The 15101-nt window shown below is 37.3% G+C and overlaps 2 long non-coding RNA genes across 36 annotated transcripts in view; one reads left to right on the forward strand and one right to left on the reverse strand.

Annotated features, from left to right (window-relative positions):
* The window catches only part of LOC147363324 (uncharacterized), a 76139-nt gene extending 72485 nt beyond the window's left edge, over positions 1–3654 (reverse strand). For 2 of the 3 annotated variants that reach the window (XR_015136971.1, XR_015136973.1), the window contains exons 1-2: positions 3499–3602; positions 1308–1359 (exon numbers count right to left, since the gene is read on the reverse strand). This is a non-coding gene — a long non-coding RNA (uncharacterized LOC147363324). Of the gene's footprint in view, positions 1–1307; positions 1360–3498 lie in introns of all 3 variants that reach the window. The other variant, XR_015136972.1, reaches the window with a different exon arrangement.
* LOC147363323 (uncharacterized) overlaps positions 1–15101 on the forward strand; it is a 504516-nt gene that overhangs the window by 173837 nt on the left and 315578 nt on the right. For 25 of the 33 annotated variants that reach the window (XR_015136959.1, XR_015136938.1, XR_015136942.1 and 22 more), the window contains one exon: positions 3026–3128. The exons of the other annotated variants lie outside the window; for them this stretch is intronic. This is a non-coding gene — a long non-coding RNA (uncharacterized LOC147363323). The remainder of the gene's footprint in view (positions 1–3025; positions 3129–15101) is intronic. 33 annotated transcript variants of the gene reach the window in all.

Raw genomic sequence — 15101 nt, forward strand, 5'->3', positions numbered from 1 at the left:
AAGGTTGTGCCTACTTCCTTGACATTTTAATTGAATATGCATTTATCTGAACACTTATCAAAATATTCAGCATTACTCATAATAAAATAATTCATCTTGATCCCCTACTTTAAGTAACTGAAATGAATTTATTACTTTTGGAGAACTCTCCTTCAACTTGTAACACCTTTTGCCTTGTCTTTGAATTTTACTTTTTATCTATGTTCTTTACTTCTGATATGCTTTTTTTTTTTTTAATCTTTTAAATCGATGATAAATTTGTTGCAGAAATTCAGAAATATCTGGAAGTTCAGAAATAACACACCAAATTATTTGTTTCCTCTGAAGGACTATATCTAAAGCCCACTGAGAGTGTAACTTCATTTAAACCAGGCATTCTCATCAGTTTCTCTGCAATCTCCTTACCGCTTAGATTTTCCTGGAAAGTCTTAAGAGGTGATCTACCTCAAAATTTTCCCCAAAGGTTCACAGTTCAGACTTTGTATTTTTGGCTTTTGTTCTTCAAATGAATTTCGTATTGGTTGCTCTCAGTTTTACCAGTGAGAGAACGTATCATTTTATGTGAGCCTTGGATGACCTTTCAACAGTCTTTCAATTATTATTGAACACTGTCAACATGAAATGGAGGAAAACAATAGAAATGGAAGAAATAGAGGAAAACAATAGAATGGGAAAGACTAGAGATCTCTTCTGGAGAATTAGAGATACCAAGGGAACATTTCATGCAAAGATGGGCACAATAAAAGACAGAAACAGTAAGGACCTAACAGAAGCAGAAGAGATTAAGAAGAGATGGCAAGAATACACAGAAGAACAGTACAAAAAAAGGTCTTAATGACCTGGATAACCATGATGGTGTGGTTGCTCACCTAGAACCATATATCCTGGAATGTGAAATCAAGAGGGCCTTAGGAAACATTACTACAAACAAAGCTAGAGGAGGTGATGGAATTTCAGGTGAGCTATTTCATATCCTAAAAGATGATGCTGTTAAAGTCCTCCACTCAGTATGCCAGCAAATTTGGAAAACTCAGCAGTGACTGCTGCTGCTGCTAAGTCGCTTTAGTTGTGTCCGACTCTGTGCGACCCCATAGACGGCAGCCCACCAGGCTCCCCCGTCCCTGGGATTCTCCAGGCAAGAACACTGGAGTCGGTTGCCATTTCCTTCTCCAATGCATGAAAGTGAAAAGTAAAAGTGAAGTCGCTCAGTCGTGTCCAACTCTTAGCGACCCCATGGACTGCAGCCCACCAGGCTCCTCCATCCGTGGGATTTTCCAGGCAAGAGTACTGGAGTGGGGTGCCATTGCCTTCTCCTCAGCAGTGACTACAGGACTGGAAAAGGTCAGTTTTCATTCCAATCTGAAAGAAAAGCAATGCCAAGAATGTTCAAACTACCATGCAATTGGATTCATTTCACATGCTAGCAAGGTAATGCTCAAAATCCTTCAAGCTAGGCTTCAGCAGTACATGAACTGAGCACGTCCAGATAGACAAGCAAGATTTAGAAAAGGCAGAGAGGAACCAGAGATCAAATTGCAAATATCCACTGGATCATAGAAAAAGCATGGGAATTCCGGAAAAGCATCTCCTTCATTGACTATGCTAAAGCCTTTGACTGTGTGGATCACAACAAACTGTGGAAAATTCCTAAAGAGATGACAGTACCAGACCACCTTACCTGCCTCCTGAGAAATCTGTTTGCAAGTCAAGAAGCAACAGTTAGAAGTGGACATGGAACAACAGACTGGTTTAAATTGGGAAAGGAGTATGTCAGGCTGTATATTGTCACCCTGCTTATTTAACTTCTATGCAGAGCACATCATGAGAAATGCTGGGCTGGATGAAGCACAGACTGAAATCAAGATTGTCGGAAAAAGTATCAATAACCTCAGATATGCGGATGACATCACCCTAATGGCAGAAAATGAACCTCTTGATGAAGGTAAAAGAAGAGAGTGAAAAAGCCGGCTTAAAACTCAATATTCAAAAAACTAAGATCATGGGATCTGGTCCCATCACTTCATGGGAAATAGGTAGGGAATAATGGAAACAGTGACAGATTTTATTTTGGGGGCTCCAAAATCAGATAGAAGTATCATTTGTGATATATTTCAGAAAGATTGACCTATTGTATGATGTTGAGAGGTATTATGGTGGAAGTTCTTACATGCTGGTACATTCAGATTCACAAAGCCCATTAGAAGGACAGCAGAAGTTCAATGGGCTCAGCACAAAACTTTTGTCTGAACACCTGAATTACTGGGAGAATTGAATTGGCAGTTGTGTGTAAAGTTATTTTGGGGAGCTTCAGTATGTTGTAAAGTGCAACAAATGTTTTCTGGAAACCCATGGTGACTCTGGTGTTTTGCCTGTGCTTGCAAGAAGTACTCAGTCTAATGTGGGAGATCAGTTCACAGGCATCACTAGCTATTGGATAGTCAACTTCTGTGTATTGCTGGGTCTGGAGACACAAACAAAGGTCTTCAATAACACGTGTCCTAGCTCTCAGAAACACTAGTCCCAATTTTTCCTTTGCAATTGTTCATGTATTTCAGTTTTACTATTTAAAACTGAATTTCAGTGCCTCCTTTTCTTTGTATCAGTTAAATGCACTACTGTGATTCCCAGATTGGAAGGAACCCTGGGGGCCTGTTCCCTTCTTAGCAGAACCAGTGATCTCCTCTGATATAATAGCTTACCAAGTCAGCACGATCAATTTAATTCAGTCTTTTATTAGTCATTTTAGACAATTTAACCAAATTAACTAATTCTCCAGAGAGCATAATGTGAAATTTTGTATTCAAGTATGATGTCCTTTAAAAAGTGTTACAGACAAGTCACAAATAATAGTTTTTTCTTTGTAAGATGAAAATATGCCAACCAACCTATGTTTTTGAACCCAAGATTTTTTGCCTAATTATTTCTTATATAATAACAGCAATGCAATTCTGTATTTCTAGTGACTTTCTTTAACTTCAAATCCCTTAACTGGATATATCTTGTTTATTCTTATGTGTTACTTAAGCCTTGCTGCTGCTGCTGCTGCTAAGTCGCTTCAGTCGTGTCCGACTCTGTGTGACTCCACAGACGGCAGCCCACCAGGCTCCCCCGTCCTTGGGATTCTCCAGGTAAGAACACTGGAGTGGGTTGCCATTTCCTTCTCCAATGCATGAAAGTGAAAAGTGAAAGTGAAGTTGCTCAGTCGTGTCCGACTCTTTGCGACCCTATGGACTGCAGCCCACCAGGCTACTCCGTCCATGGGATTTTCCAGGCAAGAGTACTGGAGTGGGGTGCCATTGCCTTCGAGCCTTAGGGTAATACAAATTCCAGTTTGAGTTCAAGCCAAGTTTAATCATATCTTGACATAACTGGAAAACCGTTGGATTGGTTGATTCATTTATTCATTCTATCAATATTATCTGAGTGCCTGTTATGTGCCAGACACTGGCCTAGGCATTTGGAATAAAGCAGTGAACAAAACAGAAAAAAAATTCCTACCTTCATGGAGTTTACACTCTTCCTTGTTTTACAGTGTGGATGTAGAAGGGACAGTCGGTAGTTTCTGGCGCTATTTTTGTATTAGACTCTATACAGACTACAAATAGACCAGCTAGACACCTGACATAATCAGAAAACTTCAGTAGACGGGACAGGCTGTCTTTGGATTCTTCTCAAGACTGACAATGAATTCCTGACTCAGTATGTGGCGCGTGGTGGTGTTTGTGTGTGAATGTGTGTGAGAGAAAGAGAAAGGGGTAGGAGGATAGAAGACAAGGAAAGAGAAAGTTTAAAGTGTTTCTTAAAGTACAAAAGGGAAAGAGTTCATTCTACAATTTATGAGGGAATGGTTTCCATGTATTTATAAACACAAGTAAAAGAATATGCTCAGAAATACGGGAGTACTTGGCCGAAGAGCGGTATTCTATGTGAAGAAGGGGGAAGAGGCACCGTTCCTGTTAATAGACCTGAAGGCTGATGAGGATGTCTTTTCCTAGAGATTTCTTCCTGACCTGCAGCTGGGCTTACTGCTATAACTCGTTTACATCTCAGCAGAAGCATCATCTTTTCTGAGAAAGTGGAGTAAATATGTCTCTTTTTTTTGTTCCCATTCGACCCGTGTCCTACTGTGGCATCTCTTGTGTTGGCCAAAAATTTCATTTGGGTTTTCCTAAAATATTACAGAAAAGCCCAAATTAACTTTTTTTTTTGGCCAATCCAGTATTATCCCATGTTGCAATTGTATGTTGTTTTCACCTAGACTGTAAGCACTATAAGGCCAGGACCATTCCCTCTGTATTCTGTTAGGGGACAGCTGAATGCCTGCCATATAAGTAAGAGCTTAGTGAATACTTACTGCATCTATACTCTTCTGCTACTCCATTTCCTTGTCATTTTTATATGATTGTAGAAGATAAAAGGTATTTTCCAGGAAGTTTGCTAAAACTATTGCACATGATATGAAAGAAATAATTACTAATTACTGTATTTGGAGTATTGCTTTTTTCTTCTTAATGTAATGCTTTCCACATATTTTTTTCAGTTCTCATAAAAAGCCCATGAGGTTAAATTGCTTTTGAGATCTTCTGTGTGAGTTGGAGGAATTAAGGATTCAGTCTTTTTTTTTTTTTTTTAATTTGGAAGACATTTTTGTTATTGATAAATCATTGAAACAGTTTCAAGTAGATATTTTAAAAGGCTTGTGGGTGTGTTTCTTTTTTTCTTTAATTGAAATACAGTTGATTTACAATATTGTGCTAATCTCTGCTGAATAGGAAAGTGACTCAGTTTGGATACAGTTTCCTCTGCTATATGGTGGGACCTTGTTCCTTACCCATTCTAAACATAATAGTTGTATCTACCAACCCCAAATTCCCAGTCCACTCCTCTCTCTTCTTCTCTTCCCCTTGGTAACCACAGTCTGATCTCTGAGACCCTTTGCATTTTTAAACTTGATTATAGTTTATGAAAAATTAAATGTGATCAAAAGCAAATTTACTGATACTCAGAATATTTATATTAAATAATACATGTATTTTAAAAACTATAGTTGTTTTCTGTATAAAAACTAGAAAATATAGGTGAGCAAAGACAATTAGAGAGTAACTCTGCTAACCAGTTGTTTTTGTGTGTAAATATAAAGTACTGAAACTGCACTGTGCTCAGTTGCTTCAGTCGTGTCCAACTCTTTGTGACCTATGGACCGTAGTCTGCCAGGCTCCTCTGTCCATGGGATTCTCCAGGCAAGAATACTAGAGTGGGTTGCCGTGCCATCCTCCAGGGGATTGGCCCAACCCAGGAATCAAACCCATACCTCTGGCATCTCCTACATTGCAGGAAGGTTCTTTACCTACTGAGCCACCTGGAAGCCCAAAACTGGACTGGCTTCTCTCAAATAATGTCATGTTGTAGTTTCATTGATATCGTGTTTTATTTCTTAATGATACCTAGAACAGTGATGCACCTTACATTTTTTGGATTCTTAGATTTGATGAAATAATATATGTGTGTGCAAATGTAAGTATTACAGAAGAGTAACTGAAGACAATTCCAGCTGCCTCATTTCCTGCATTGCACATTTCATCCTCAATCACACAGAACAGCAAGAAAAAACTAAAACCACACAACAACCACTCAATATAACTTGAAGAGAGAGAATGCCCGAATTTCAAAATAACTATAAGTAAAAAGAAGAAGAAGAAGAAAAAAAGAAACATCAAATCCCAGAAAGTGATCTCTTACATTCCTATCCTTCTATAAGGCATCCTGACAAACAAAGACAGGCTTTAAAAAGCTGCAGGGAAGAGAAGAGAGGAGCTAGAAACTGGTCTAAGTTTGGGCTAAAATTACTGACAGAAAGAGTAAGTCCACATTAAGTCCAAAAATGAAAAAAAGTATTTTGGGCATATCAGGGCATGGTCTACAAGAAAATAACTAAAAGTTATGTGATTTGCTTTTTTGCTTCATTTTTATGCTTTCTTCTGGGTTGTTGAAAAATGCAACTACTTCTTCAATCCAAAATTGAGAAATTCTTTGAAAGACAGATACCTTGTTCTTCATTAAAACCCTTAATTGATAAAGGCAACTTCAAGTAAACGCTTTCATGAGTATAAATAGCTCAGGAAAACAGGGGAAGGGCATAACTCTCCTACAGAGGGTTGATAGGCTCAAAACACTTAAAATTAAGTCTGGTGAGAAAGAAGCAAATTTCAAAAGAATGAGGATGTGTATTTTTGGCAAATTGAGCTACCTGGAATCAGTTTAAAAAGCTAAGTTTTGATAAAATGTGGATATCCAAACAAAAGAAAAATCCTCTATCGTATATTAGAAGGGGCTTGTGAGATACATTCTCAGTAATTTTCAAGTGTACAATACAGTTGTTAACTATAGTCACCACACTGTAAGATCTCCAGAACTTATGCCTCATATAGCTAAAACTTTGTACCTTTTGACCTTCTTCACACATCCTTCGTACCTCCATCCCTGCCAGTTACCATCTGTGAGTTCTGTTTTTAGATTCCACATATAAGTGAGATCATAGAGTATTTATCTTTTTCTGTCTTGTATCACTCAGTATAATGCCTTCAACTTTCATCTATGTTGTTCCAAATGACAGGATTTCCTTCTTTTTTAATGTCTGAATAATATTCCATTGTATATGCTTATGTGTGCATGTGTATAAAATAGGTTTTTTTCTTTATCCATTTTTCTGTCAACAGACACTTAGATTTGTTCTGTATATTGACTGTCATAAGCAATGCTATAGGGAATATGGGAGTTCAGATAGCATTTTGAGATAGTGGTTTCGTTTCCTTTGGATATGTATCCAGAAGTGGAATTGCTGGATCACATGGCAGTTCTATTTTTTTTTTTTTTTTAGCATTGTTCTCTTTTTTGATGAGAAATATTTGTTTCCTTTACATTGTCCTTGTCCTGTCACAGTGTTTTAGTTATATGGTCAACAGATAATTTGTTCTTTTTCTGGATCAAGAGGAGTTGTGTTTATATTTGATGTTGAGATTGTCATGAGATTCTTAACTTTATGCTTCAGATCTTGACCACTTAGAACTTTTACATATTTGAATTAGACAAAAGCTTGATCTTTTAGATGCTGAAAGGAAGTCCTCAAATATTTATGAGTAATATGATGGATTGTTGTAGACTGTATTATTGACTTCAGTTATTTACTGATGTCCTTGAAATTTACATATCCCCCATATGCCATGAAACTTGTAGTACCTCAATTTTGTGGTGCCTTCTATGGGAGGTATCTGTTTTCCCATCTCATTGATGTCGAGTTCTTTTCAATGAGACTTTCTTTAGTTTTAGAATGTAAGTTTAGGAGAGTTTAGAGAAAAAAAATCAGAGAAGCCACTGACTTGCAGGTAGCATTTCACATCAGTGAAAATGAACCTTTGTTATTATAATCCACTGAAATTTTGGACTGTTTTTTATTCTAGCATAACATAGCAAAAGCTGACTGACACATATGATCTGCTTTATGTTCTTGAATAAACACTCAGGGTTTCCATGTGGGAAATGAATTAAAGGGATAAAAGAGTGACATTGGAAAAAAGTTAGAAAACCGTATCAGTATTCTGAGAGAGATGATCGGTGTCTTGGATTTGGGTAATAGTGACAGAATCAGGGAATGAGAATAAACAGGACTCGGTGATTGCTTACATATGATGATATGAGAAATTTGTCAGAAATTTTAGGTTTTGGTGGAAACAACTGGATGGATGATGATACGACAGACAGCAATGAAAGAAAAATAGATATGGGGCAGAGAAAGCAGTTATGAAGACATTAGTTCCAGATTTCTATAGGGTATCTTAATGCAGAAGTTGAGTAGCAAGTTGGATATATGAGTTCAGAGAAGAGGTCTCAATTAAAGATACACAATTAATATTTATCAACATTTCGATGGAGGCCATAGGAGGGCCTGAGACATCTGAGGAAGAGAATGTAGAATGAGAAATTATGATAGCCTATGGAAAGTCTGCCTCAAACTGTAACATTTGAAGATCAGTCAGTTCAGTCGCTCAGTCGTATCCGACTCTTTGCGACCCCATGAATTGCAACATGCCAGGCCTCCCTGTCCATCACCAACTCCAGGAGTTTACCCAAACTCATGCCCATCAAGTTGGTGATGCCATCCAGCCATCTCATCCTCTGTCATCCCCTTCTCCTCCTGCCCCCTCTCAAGAGTCTTCTCCAACACCACAGTTCAAAAACATCAATTCTTTGGCACTCAGCTTTCTTCACAGCCCAACTCTCACATCCATACATGACCTCTGGAAAAACCATAGCCTTGATAAGTGACTCCTAAAAGTAAGCAAGAATAAAAGGAGAAGAACCTTGGGGAAGGGGCTGCTTCTAGGAAATGTAGGAAACATACAAGATTAGCAAGGAGAATTTTGTAATGTCATAAAGTAAGAGTAACATAAAAGAAAAAAAAACTCCAAATGATGGAAATAGGTCAAATGTACACAGGAGTCAATTGAAAGAGCTCCTAATGCCCAAAGCTAGAAATTTGAGCAACAAATACAGCAGTATTGGATTATAATCTGAGGTATAAAATAAATATCTTTGAGTCTAGACTAATGTAAGCAAATGATTAAATAAATGGGGAAGAAGAGAACTTCCTTATGCAGAAGAATTCCAAATAATTTATGGAGGTACTCTGCCATCAAAAATGTAGAATACAGCTTCCCTGGTAGTTTAGTGGTTAAGAATTTGACTTGCAGTGAAGGCAACACTGGTTTGATCCCTGGTCCAGGAAGATCCCACATGCTTCAGGGCAACTAAGCCTGTGACCACAATTACTAAGCCAGCATTCTAGAGTCAGGCCACAGCAACTGAAGCCCATGTGCCCTAGAGCCTGTGCTCCACGAGAAGAGGAGCCACCACAATGAGAAGCCTATGCACAGCAATGAAGACCCAGTGCAGCCAAAAAATATGTAGAATGCAATTCTCTACTGCATTAGTGTGGACTCTGCATGGTGTTTTCCTTTCAAAAGAAGATTGGAAAGAGAGTAAAAAGAATAATTTTACAATAGAGAAACTCGACAAATACTAGTTTAGCCAGGTGATCAAGCTCATCAACACTGATGAGTCATGTTGATGGCGTGTGTATTTGTTACAATGTGATAAAAATGTCACTTTAATTCTGTGGTGTTCCTTCCCACAAACACATACTCCAGTCTAATTATGAGAAAACATCAGGAAAGTTCTAGTAGAGGGACATTCTGAAAATTATTCACCAATAATCCTTAAAACTGTTAAGGTCATAAAAAAAGGAAAGTCTGATAAACTGTCCCGGGCTAGAGACACCTAAGGAGACTTGATGACTAAACATATGTGGCATCCTGGAAAAAAAGAAGGACCTTAGGTGCAAACTAAGAAAATCTGAATTAAAGATGAACTGTAGTTATTACTAATGTGTCAATATAGGTTTATTAGTTATAACAAACATACCTTGTTAATAGTAAGGGAAATTGTGTATGTGACATATGAGGTATCTCTGTACTGTCTTTACAACTTTTCTGTAAATCTAAAACTGTTATAAAAATAAAATTTATTCTTTAAAAGTGAAGTGAAAGTGAAGTTGCTCAGTCGTGTCCTACTCTTTGTGACCCCATGGACTGTAGCCTACCAGGTTCCACCATCCATGGGGTTTTCCAGGCAAGAATACTGGAGTGGGTTGCCATTTCCTTCTCCAGGAGATATTCCTGACCCAGGGATTGAACCCAGGTCTCCTGCATTGTAGCCAGATGCTTTACCATCTGAGCCACCAGGGAAGTCTTTAAAAGCTGCAAAGATTAAAACCAAGAGGTGGAAGACAGTGAAGAGAGTGGCCTTGAAAATTGCAAGTGATAAGTTTCCTGTCTGTGACTCTCAGTGATAAGTAAGTTGATAGAAAATTGTTCTTTGGATTTAGTAACATGGTCATCTATCCCCAGAACAAGAGTAGTTCCAGTGGTAGAAGGATGGGGGTAGAAAGCAGATTGAAGTAGATGAAGAGTAAATGTGATTTGAAGGGAAAGAAGTGTTATGTGGAGACATTGTCAAAAAGGTAGCAGAGAAGTATAGGAAAAAAGATAGGAGGATGGTTGGAGGATTCTGGAATGATGATTGTTCTTATAAACTTCAGATGAATGGGAAAGTAGATGAAAAGTATTCAGCAAGAAGGCAATTATTGAAAATATAGGAGAGTGGAAGTTTAATTGAGTGATGAGATGTGGGATCAAGAGCACACCTGGATAGACCAGCTTTTATTAGAAGGCTGGGCATACCCTCCATTGAAACGGAAGACAGGAATGAAGGATAGATGCTGAAAGAGGGATGTTAGTGGAGATAACTCTAGGTTAAGGGAGTGTCTCTGTTATGGGTTGAATTGTATCCCCCATACAGAATGTTGAAGTCCTAATCCCCAGTACCTGTGAATGTGACTTTATTTGGACACAGGATCTTTGCAGATGATTAAATTAAGGTGAAAGCATTGGGGTGGACCCTAATCTCATATGACTGTGTCCTTATAAAAAGGGGACATTTGAACACAGAGACTTGAAGAATGCCATAGAGATGACTGAAATTGTGGTGCTGTGTCTGTAGGCCAAGGAACACTAAAGGTTGCCAGCAAACCACCAGAAACTGGGAGAGAGGCATAGAACAGAATCTTTCTCACAGTCCTCAGAAAGAACAAACTTGATCTCAGACTTCTCACACCTTCGTCTCAGACTTCTGTTCTCCCAAACTGTGAGACAATAAATTTCAGTTAGTAAGCCACCCAATGTGTGGTCCATTGGTATGGGAGCCCTAGCAAATTGATACAGCCATACCTCATTTTATTGTATTTCCCTTTATTGTGCTTCATATATATTGTATTTTTTTTTTTTTTTTTTTACAAATTGAGGTTTTGTGGTAACCCTGAATTGAGCGAGTCTGTTGGTGCTATTTTCCTAACAACAGTTGTCCACTTTGTGTTTCTGTGTCACACATTTTGGTAATTCTCACATTATGAAAAATCCTCCACCAGCAAAAAGTTACAGCCAGCTGAAAGCACAGATGATGGTTACCATATTTAGCAATAAGGCATTTTTAAATTAAGGTATGCACATTTTTTTAGATATAACATGATTGTATACTTAGTATACTATAGTATTAATATAATCATAAACTTTTATGCATTTGGAAACCAAAATATTTGAATGACTGACTTTATTGCAATATTCTCTTTATTGTGGACGTCTCTGAGGTGTACCTGTGCACTGTTTGATAATTATCATTTTCACTTTGAAGTATTTGGCAAAAACATCCTCTGAAAGTAAAGAGGATGGGGGTGGTGGTGGGGTTGGAGTTGGAAGTTAAAGCCAGAGAGGAGAGGAAATGTAGGAAATTCAGTTTTATAACTCTTTAATAAAATGTTTGCATAAGACTTTTCACTAATTCAGATTGAACTTTCTCCTAGGGATTAATGGGATTGTGGGAAATTTTCAATGAATATTTTTATAATAATACTTTAAAAAATTATTTTATTTTTGGCTGCACTGGCTCTTGTTGTGGGCAGGCTTTCTCTATTGCAGCGAGTGGGGCCTCCTCTCTAGTTGCAGTGAATGGGCTTCTCATTGCAGTGGTTTCTCTTGTGGAGCACAGGCTGTAGAACATGGGCTTCAGTAGTTGTGGCTCATGGGCTCAGTTCTTCCATGGCATGTGGAATCTTCCTGGATCAGGGATCAAACTGGTGTCGCATTGCAGAGTGGATTCCTAACCACTGGACCACCAGGCAAGCCCTCAATTAATATTTTATATCACTCTAACATTTATATCCTATGGTAACAATATAAGATTTAAATTTTAAAAACTTTAAAAAGATAAATTTTGTATGATTTACTTTTTGAGGAATCTAAACCAAAAAAACCCCCAAATTAAACAAAACAAAGACTTACAGTTGCAGAGAAAAAAAAACATGTGGTTGCCAGATGGGAAGGGATGGGGGAATGAATGAAATAAATGAAGGGAATTAAGAGGTAAAAACTGTCAGATATGAAATAAATAAATCATGGGAGATATTGTACAGCATAAGGAATATCATCAGTATCAACAGATGGTTACTAGATTTATTGTAATGATAATTTTGTAATGTGTTTAAACGTGGAATCACCATGTTGTGCACCTGAATTTACTGTATATTTTAGTAATAGAAAAGCAGCTCACTGTCAGTGATTAATTCTGTTGCCATATCTTCATTATGATTCCTTTTCATTTCCTAGAAAGGAAATTTTTAATAGTTGAGCATAGCCTATAGGGTTCCCTGGTGGCTCAGACGGTAAAGCGTCTACATGCAATGTAGGAGACCTGGGTTCGATCCCTAGGTCGGGAAGATCCCCTGGAGAAGGAAATGGCAACCCACTCCAATACTCTTGCCTGGGAAATTCCATGGATGGAGGAGCCTGGTAGGCTACAGTCCATGGGGTCGCAAAGCGTCAGACATGACTGAGCTACTTCCTCTAGAGCCTACTATAGGCTTGTGCAATAGAGCTTTCTGCAGTAATGGAAATACCTGATATCTGTTCTATCCAATATGGTGGCCACTAGTCCTGTGGGGTTACTGAGCCCTTGGAATGTACCTGTTGTAACTGAGAAACTAAATTTTAAAATTTAATTAAATTTAAATGGCCACATGTAGCTAGTGACTACCATACTGAAAGTGCTGGCCTATAAACTAGCTCTAGTTTTATCTCCTAAAGGAAAGACAGACATATGCTTACTCTCTAATTCTCAATTATAAGTGTTAATAATATGGATGAGTATAAATAACTTGGCCTTCCCGGATTAATTCATTTCTTCTTTCTTTTAGTAAGCATTTATTGGGTACCGAGTATATAAGTTGGTGGCTGGGTACACAGATCATTTTTTTTGGAGAAGTAAAAGTACTCAGGAAGATTAAATTTTTTAAACATGCTGATTATCTAGTTAAATGAAATACAAGATAGTCTATTCAATATCATCAAAATCTTGATGAAGACAGAAAGTTTGTTCATGAGTTAGTTCCACATATATCAATTATTCTTTTTACAGAGTCTATACCTTTTCTCTCATATGAGTGAAACTTTTACTTTCTCAACAGCAACACTGGTAATCAGACCCTTTTGTCTGAACATAAATTGCTTTAAAATAATCAAAAGCTGCCAGGAATCCTAGGAATCCACATGCATTCAGTCTAAAAGATGTTCCCAAGTAAGTCTTTTAATTTCTATCCTCTTTTAATAGTTATATAAAACTCTATAAGTAATCACTCCGCTAACAGATTTACCTTCTCTTCTAGTAAGTGATTATAGTAAATAAAATTTGAGGCTCTGTCAAAGCTGTGGCCTCAGTAGATGATATAAATTTGCTATAGTGAATGGAACTTCTACAGTGAGACATTTATTAAGAAAAAACTTCTTAGTAGTCTAGACAAAAAAACTTGACAGACCTTAGCTATGAATTCTAACCAAACTTACACTCTTTTTGTTACACTTGAAAATCTTTCTAACCCTGAGTTTTCTCTTTTCAAAAAATAACTTTATCCGGAAATCCCTCTGAAGAGTCTTCGGCATAAGGAGATAACCACATCTGAGGAAAATGTAATTTTAGGGTGTAGGATTTCGTAGCAGCCCCATATGTGTATATTATCAAAAATTGGAAATAACTTATACATCCCTGAAATGTTATGTTTCTTTTAAAATAAACTGTATATTGTTACAGAAAGGAACTCATGACAAATTGTTGGTGTTCGTCAAAATATAGTAATTATGTACCACATCTTCTTTATCCATTCCTCTGCTGATGGACTTTTAGGTTGCTTCCATGTCTTGGCTATTGTAAATAGTGCTGCAACAAACATTGGAGTGCATGTGTCTTTTTGAATTATTTTTTTTTTCTTCTGGGTATATGCATACAAGTGGTATTGCTGGGCCATATGATCTATTCTGGAGAGTGTCACAGAGACAGAAGTGAGTCAGAAAGAGAAATATAAATATCATGTATTAACACATGTATATATGTGGAATCTAGAATATAGTATAGATGATCTTGTTTGCAAAGCAGAACTGGACACACAGATGTAGACAACAAATATATGAATATCAAGGGGAAGAGGGCAGTTGAAGGAGATTGGGACTAACGTATATGTACTATTGATATATATATATATATGACATATATGTACTATTGATACTGCATATAAAATGGATAACTGATGAGAACATGCTGTACAGCACAGGGAACTCTAGTTAATGCACTCTAGTGACCTGAATGGGAAGGAAGTCCAAAAGCGAGGGGTTATATGTATATATATGAATATGTATGGCTGATGCACTTTGCTGTACAGCAGAGACTAGCACACGCTGTAAAACAACTACACTCTGATAAAACTTAACTTAAGAATACACTAATGGAATTTAACACAGGGTCATGGTATTTGTGGGGGCTTTGACATTTTGCTTTTATTTCTCTGTATTATTTGAATTTTTTATCTAGTGTAAGTTATTGTCTTCAAAAATTGTGGTATTTTCTTCAAATACGGTGTTTACAAGTAAGAAAGATTGAAACAAACTTTTGGGCTGTATTAAGCTGAGTGTTTGCAAAGAAATAGAACCAACAGGATATGTGGAGAGAGAGAGAGACAGAGTGAGTAGAGGGAGGGAGGGAAAGAGGAAAAAAGAGAGAGAATGACTTATTTTAAGGAATCAGCTCATGTACTTGTGGAGACTTGGTAATTCAAAATCTGCAGAGTAGACCAGCAGATTGGAAACCCAGAAAATAGTTGCAGGTCAAATCCAAAGGCCGTAGCTAGTGGAATTTCTTCCTGCTCAGGGGAAATCAATCTTGGTTCTACCAAGACCTCCAACTGATTGTTTGAGGCTCACTCACATTATTAATTGTAGTCTACTCTATTCAAAGCCAAAAATTTAAATATTAATCTGATCCAAAAAATTTTCAAAGAAACATCCAAAATAATGTTTCACCTAATATCTGTACACTGTAACCCAGTCAAGCTGACACACAAAATTAACTATATATATATATATATGTACACACACACACACACAATATAT

Source organism: Bos grunniens, chromosome 11 (genome assembly GCF_055505025.1).
Source record: "Bos grunniens cultivar Pamir isolate PY7600 chromosome 11, Bosgru_T2T1.0, whole genome shotgun sequence".
Taxonomy (NCBI): domain Eukaryota; kingdom Metazoa; phylum Chordata; class Mammalia; order Artiodactyla; family Bovidae; genus Bos; species Bos grunniens.